This window comes from Macrosteles quadrilineatus, unplaced genomic scaffold (assembly GCF_028750875.1).
Source record: "Macrosteles quadrilineatus isolate MER2022 unplaced genomic scaffold, UCM_ALF_1.0 Scaffold_561__1_contigs__length_49028, whole genome shotgun sequence".
Classification (NCBI taxonomy): Eukaryota; Metazoa; Arthropoda; class Insecta; order Hemiptera; family Cicadellidae; genus Macrosteles; species Macrosteles quadrilineatus.
In genome coordinates this window covers 25596-32594 of record NW_026543154.1, presented here as the reverse complement: position 1 = coordinate 32594, position 6999 = coordinate 25596, and the positions used below count along the sequence as shown (strand labels likewise).

The 6999-nt window shown below is 34.6% G+C and overlaps 1 long non-coding RNA gene across 1 annotated transcript; it reads left to right on the top strand.

The window, feature by feature from the left end:
- The first annotated feature begins 299 nt into the window (after positions 1 to 299).
- Positions 300 to 4723, top strand: LOC128982561 (uncharacterized). Its single transcript, XR_008489688.1, has 3 exons — positions 300 to 438; positions 2662 to 2833; positions 4704 to 4723. It is a non-coding gene; the product is annotated as an uncharacterized LOC128982561 (long non-coding RNA).
- The last annotated feature ends 2276 nt before the right edge of the window (positions 4724 to 6999 follow it).

The following is a 6999-nucleotide window of genomic DNA, read 5'->3' as shown; positions in this document are numbered from 1 at the left end:
TTAAATGTAACGTGTTAAAATGTAACATATTAAAATGTAACATGTAAAAATGTAACATGTAAAATTGTAACCTTTTAAAATGTAACATGCTTAAAGGTAACTTGTTAAAATGTAACATATTAAAAACGTTATGAGTACTGGTATGAGTAAAAGTTTTTTATGTCAGTATTCAGAAGGTAGCTGGTTTGATTCTATGTTACTTTGTTTGTATTACCCGTCACTAGTTTGGTATTACTAATTTAATTAATCTTTGTCACAGGTGTACGAGGCTGCTGGGCTGGCCAATGCTGACAGTTTTATCCGACAGTTCCCTGATGGCTACAGTACCATTCTGGGGGAGAGAGGAGTTACCGTGTCTGGGGGCCAGAAACAGAGGATAGCTATCGCCCGCGCTCTACTGAAAATCCCATCCATCCTCATACTAGACGAGGCTACCAGGTCAGTTGCAAGGGAAAGACTTGATCATAAAAAATGTTAAAATGTAACATGTAAATATGTAAAATGTAAAAATGTAGATGTGTCTACAGATTGAGTGGTAAGTAAATGGTTAGGGGAACTTTAACCTAATTTCCACCATTTTTATTTTCTTTTAACATGTGTCCACTTTAAGGTTACATTTACCTCTAGTAATTTCAGCAATAAAAAGTTTGGGAATTGATAAGGAACATAATTTTATTATCCGTCGAAGGTTGTCTGTACGCTAAGCGCCAATTCGTTAGCTGGACTTCTAGCTCAAAATAACTAACATTTTATTTATATATTTTTTTAATTTTTTATGCATTCAAGTATTTCCCCCATTTAAATCGTTAATATGTGCTGGAAAACGCTACATTATGTGTTATATTGTTAAAAAAAGGTTTTAAAATTTTTAATAAATTTGAGGTCTATTTCCGTTTTATTAGACTGTACACAGAATGGGTGGTGGGGGTATGGAATTCTCCGCCCGCCGTTAGCTGGCGATAGCTGTCTTCACGATCGTTGGCGTAGGGCAAGGCTAGGTTCCGCTATCGATAGACAGGCCTACACTATAGTACCCTATTAGGTTATTATATTGGGTCTCTCACTCTTTGGCAGTTTCCTGTTAAAGGGAACATTCATTATTATCGATGATTTCTTTTCGATATAAGCTTATCAATATTTTTGTTTTACTTCATGATTCATAACTTATTCCTTCTGTTATCTTCAAACACATTTAAATTATCTACTAATTTAGAAGTAGGCCGAACCTTGTTTAGGCAAACATTAAATAGCCTATTTTATTGGATTATAAAATCAAACTAAGCTAATCTAACCTAAGTTATAACATAACTAACCAAACTTGCTGTATAGGCTATGTTACCGTTTCAAAATTCCGTTTAATAACAGAAAAGGAATGGAGAATGGCTGTTTAACGGACAGAAAAATAAAATTTTGATATTCAAAAAGAAATTATCTACATATACTGTAATAAATGTTCCCTTTAACAGGAAAGTACCCATTCTTTACATTATACCATAGACAAAAAGAATTAAATATAGACCGTCAGCTGTGCTGCGGTTACCATAGGTTCTGGCGCACACCGCTTGAGCACCACGGTAGTTACGGCGTACGCGCTACGTAAACTACAGCGGTGTGCGCCGGAACCTATGGTAACCATGGCAACCGCAGCACGGCTGGTAGTCTGTATATAATTCTTTTTGTCTATGATTATACTTGCTACTCATACACACATATAGTCTCTAACTTAATAAGAATGCTGTAACCTTTTGAAAGAGGCATTTTCTCGCGCTGTTGTAATAGTCAGAATATTAAAACATCGTTTGTTTAATTTAAATAGCGGTTTGTTTGAAGTTATTTAGAGTAACATGGCCATGAGAAACATGCTATTTGAAACTCCAACGACAGGAAAATATATGTTAAGTTTTATAAACGATTAAATTGTAGGCTATTAATTTGTAGCGGCCAAAAACTGTTGTCCCGTTACCTACTTTTAGGAATAAACAATCTGTCCTCTACTTAGTGATGTAAAAATCATTATACAGGTTGTTATGGTCATCTTACTAATTATAATATTATTATTAAGATCAAAATAACTAGGCCTACAATTTATTCTTTAGTTGGGGTAATTTTGATGAAACAAATAACAATACATTTACAGTCTTCATTTTATGCTAGAATGTTTTACTATAAACAATGTAGGCTATTAAGAACTGCACTAAAGTCCTTTAGACAACCTGCAATATCAGTACCTTCAATACCTTTAATAACTTATATATTGGGTGAAATATCAGTTCGTTATACAAATAGTATTTTATATTATTCCCTGCGATATAAATTCCGATTTTTGTTTTGAGTATTAAAGTTACTGTATCGTGATATGAATATTTAAAGCCATAGATTCTTTTCAAATAGACTTTCACACTGTGCTGTGGTGGTTAAACAAGGTTAGTTCAGTTTGGTTTAGTTTATGTTAATAAAAACCAGATAACACCTAAATAAATAGCCTACAAATTGTTCCAATAGTATCATCATTGGGTTGGGTTAGTGTTGTACAGTTTTCTATCAAAACTGATTGTCAAAAGCGCCAAATTATACCTAGTCGTGTCATTTCATGAGTAACTTAGCTTATAGAAAAAAGCTAAACGTTTTGTTAATGATACCTTGTTTGTTTATAAACTATAGGCCTACCACTTTCAAAAGAACCTGCGCAGAACCATGGCTGTCTCGCGCATGTAGGGGTGAAGGGTGATGGTGGGGAAGGGCCTGGAGCAGTGGTGGGGATAAGTCGTTGGGGCGAGGTGTCTTTCCCCACCACTCTGACTCTCCTGCTGTCCTGCATGCTCGACTCATACAGGTGCGTGGTTTTTTCTATGTGGTAGGCCTATAAGCTAACATAACCTAAACGCCGCAATGGTCTGTAAAAGATTGGCGGGTGGTCCTCTTTTTAAAAAGACCATAGGCTAACAGATTAATAAGCAGGCCTATTTCTTAATCAATATATTTTATATAAATTTGAAGCTATTGTCAGTAGGCCTATTAATTTATAGAAACTGAAAATTTGATAGGATAGTATAATACATTAAAGTTTCTCTGCCGAACTTTACCCCATAACATTGCTGTTGCAGTGCAATGTAATTTTCAGAATCAGTCTTCTTCGCTTTGTATTTAGGCTAAGTAAAATTTATTTTCCTTGCTGCATATTAGGGAACATTATTACTATGTTTAATAGCCATGATAAGGTACAGTAGACTCCCTCTTATTTGGACACCTTTTAACCTGACATCGGTTAAACCAGACAACACTCGGTGGAAATTACATCTCTTAAGGCCTATTTTGCTTGGAGCGACTGTAGCGATAGTCGCACAGCGATTATCACTCAGCTACTATAGCTGACAAGGCGGCCGTTTTGCTTAGAGCGTTTGATTTTCGATCGCACAGCGATTTTTCATAGTTAGTTAAATATCAGCACTCACAATGGTGAAGTCATGAGTGTGAATTGTAATTCATTAAAGCGTCTCCTCGGTGAGGATTTAGGAGACGAGGCTCCACTCGACCCTAGTGGAAGTATCAATGGACGATCGATTGAAAATACATAGTGATACTTAGGATTAGGGACGGATACGTATCACTAGGACATAAATAGAAAACTGTAGTGATATCAATGAAAAAATATTATTTATATAAATAAAAAAAAATAGTGATATCAATAAGAGTACATGAATGTCGGAAAATAAAACCTGGAGTCTAAATAAAAATTGTAAAAAATATTCACAAAAACTGACACAGTATTAACGCCCACACTACGTAAATAACACATAACAACTTGGAACAGTCAAGCATTTTATATTTAATAAATTTGAATAGACGTAAATTATCTTAACAAATTTAAACAAGTCGCCTGTTTCTACTAAAATTTAATTTAGAAAATGAAATTAATGTGTAATGAAATATAACCAAAACAGTAGAATCGTAACAGCACATGAATAGAAAAATTAATGTGAACAATAAAGAAAATTATGGTTAATTTAACCCCTATTATGTGCCTACTGAGTGAATTGCACTGTTTTGAGGTTCTGCGCATCAGTCGCGGCGCGATTATCGCTCAGACTGGTCCCTGGGGCAGTGGTCCGCGACTGTAGCTAGCGACTCTTGCGATAGTCGCTCCAAGCAAAACAGGACAACGCAAACTCCGTCAGAGCAGTGCCCGGCTACTATCGCGGAGCGATTATCGCCACGCGTCTATCACTGCAATCGCTCCAAGCAAAATAGGCCTTTAACCGGGCAATTTTTATCAGCACATCGGTTTAACCGGACTAGGTCGGCAGGAAGTGGGAGGTAAGCGTTACTGAAACGACTGTTCTTGTGTTAAGGATATGAGAACAGTGATTATGCTCTACTACATTTTAGTCAAATACTGTATATACAGTATACATTTAAACGGTCAGTTTTAATGAGTTTGTGGGACGTCAGTTTAACGAGAAAACCCATTATCCGGACTGACCTCGGTCCCGAGAGTCTGGATAAGAGGGAGTCTATTGTAGGCTACTGTACATTTTACTATGTTATAGTGACACGAATAAAAAAATAAAAGCCAAAACTTCATGCAATAACCCCATAGTACCACATACAATATGTTTACTAGTGTGAACTACGCTGTAGGCTTCACATTGAATGTGTTGCCCATGTTTATTAAATTAACCTAAAACAGAGTTGTTTTGTTACAGAGTCATTGATTGAGGTGCTGGTTAGAGGTGAGTCGGGACTGCAGTATCTGATACTTTGTATCGGATACTCACCAGTCCCGTGTGTAACTGTTACTCAAAACCAAAAGTATCTGATACTGGAGTACTCGTTTATACTATTGAGTACTGGTACTGCTTAACCTTCAATCCAGTACCAGGACTCGTCTCGGGTATCAGTTCAGTAGTAGCCTACTCGTTTAAACTTAACTGAGTATTATAGCTGAAAATACATAATCATTTGTTAGTAATAACAAATTCCACAAATATGAAAACTGCTTTCATTGATCACTATAAATCAATAAACTGCTTAAGAACACATATTAATCATTTTGTAAAGGAACTGAGTACTGCCAGTGGTATCACTAATGGCAATGGTATTATACTGATACAGGAACACTCTACGGGTACCAAATCCCGTCGGCCGTGATGAGTACTCATGAGTACAAAGTAATCATCAAAAGTAACTGATACTCGAGAGTACCAGTACCGGTAGTAATCAGTATTTCGATGTACTCGTTTAGCCCATCTCTAGTGCTGGTGAACTGATTGAAGACTTAAAAATGTTTTGTCATTAGTGTGAGGTGTGATAGTACGGACTGTTGTGATAAATTACTACTGTTTATGATTTACTTTATATGTTTTAAAATAAATGTTCTACATAAACTATTAAAATTGAATGATCATTTACAATGCCACTATTTCCAGCTGTAATAATTTTTTTTATACTTCTTTTAATTATTTTTTACTTTGTTTCTAAACATAAGTTCTGATGTAGTCAATATTTGCATAATATGCACTTTCAAAAATATAAAATAGTAAACACAACAGCTTTTTATATACCATTGTTATTATTTATTGGCGTTTTTGTATTGCAATAAGAATAAGAATAAGAATAAGAAAGTTTATTGCCATTGACCAAGTTGTACATCGTTAAGTTGCATGCGTAGTTGCAGATGCATTGGTCTGTTTAAATGTATAAAGGAACTAAAATAAAATCTGAAAATTCCAGACTAACATAAAGATTATTCAAACAAAGGAGGTTGAAGTATGTAAACAATACCAAAAACTCTTAAGTTATTTTGAATTTGGTAAGTTTAATTTGATACCAAATATCGTTGACCTTATTTCCTATATTTTCTCTGGATGGTATTTCAATTTATTTTATAGTTGCAATGATTCTGCTCCACTCAAATTCCAGGGCATGGACTGCAATCAATATCTGCCAACATCAAATTCGAGAAAATCTAAAAATTTGTTAACTCACTTGTATATACCGTATAACATTTAAATACAACATGAAAAATAATAGGATTTCCTGGAATTTTTCTAAAATGTTTGAGATCATTCTCAACATCCCAGGCAATTTCCTTGAATATACTTGGATCATTCATAAAAAATATTCAAAGAAAATTTTTATATTGCCTAGAAATCTGAAGAACATTCTCAGAATATTCTGGAAAAGTACTCTGAAATATTCATGGTATCTGAACATATTAAGTTTAAATTATTAATTTTGTCAAATATCACAAAATAACTTGAAAAATACAAAAAACAATGTTTTTAGGGTAAAAAATGGGAAAACTCAATTTTTAGTCCATTCCCATAGTTAGTATTAAAGTACCGAATAGGTACTTAAAATGCAACGGATGATGGGGGTGACAGAGATGACTGACTCAAGTCGTCAATCGTCATGGAACGGAGGTAGCTAACAGCAGAACAGAACTGAAACTGAACTGAACTAGTAAGTTATGACTCCTGAGTCGACTCGTTGAAGACCAAATACAACTGAATTGATTCTTTCTGGCGCATGCGCAGTAGGCTAGTCCAATTCCTGCCCTGAAACGCTCGCCTTTACTTGACGTCCTACACTCATTCGAATGAAAATATCGATCGATATATCGATTAATCGATTGCTTCATTCGATATATCGTTTGGTTAGTTAGGTAAGGTTAACCTAACCTAACTAACCAAACGATATATCGAATGAAACAATCGAACTAAAATATCGAATCGAAAAAAACAATCGAATGAGTGTAGGACGTCAAGTAAAGTGCAGCCCTTCGAAGTACACAATACATCATAATACATAAAAGCATAAAATATTATATCCTTTCATTCATCGTTCTTCGAGAAAAGGAATTTTACAATTCAGGAAAAATCTGTTTTTTATTTATGATTATAAATCTAAGAATCCATATATTAATTTGAAACTGTTTTTCTTTGTCACAGCTATTTTGAAAGAACGGCTGGGTGTTAAATTTGTATTCTTATATTATTG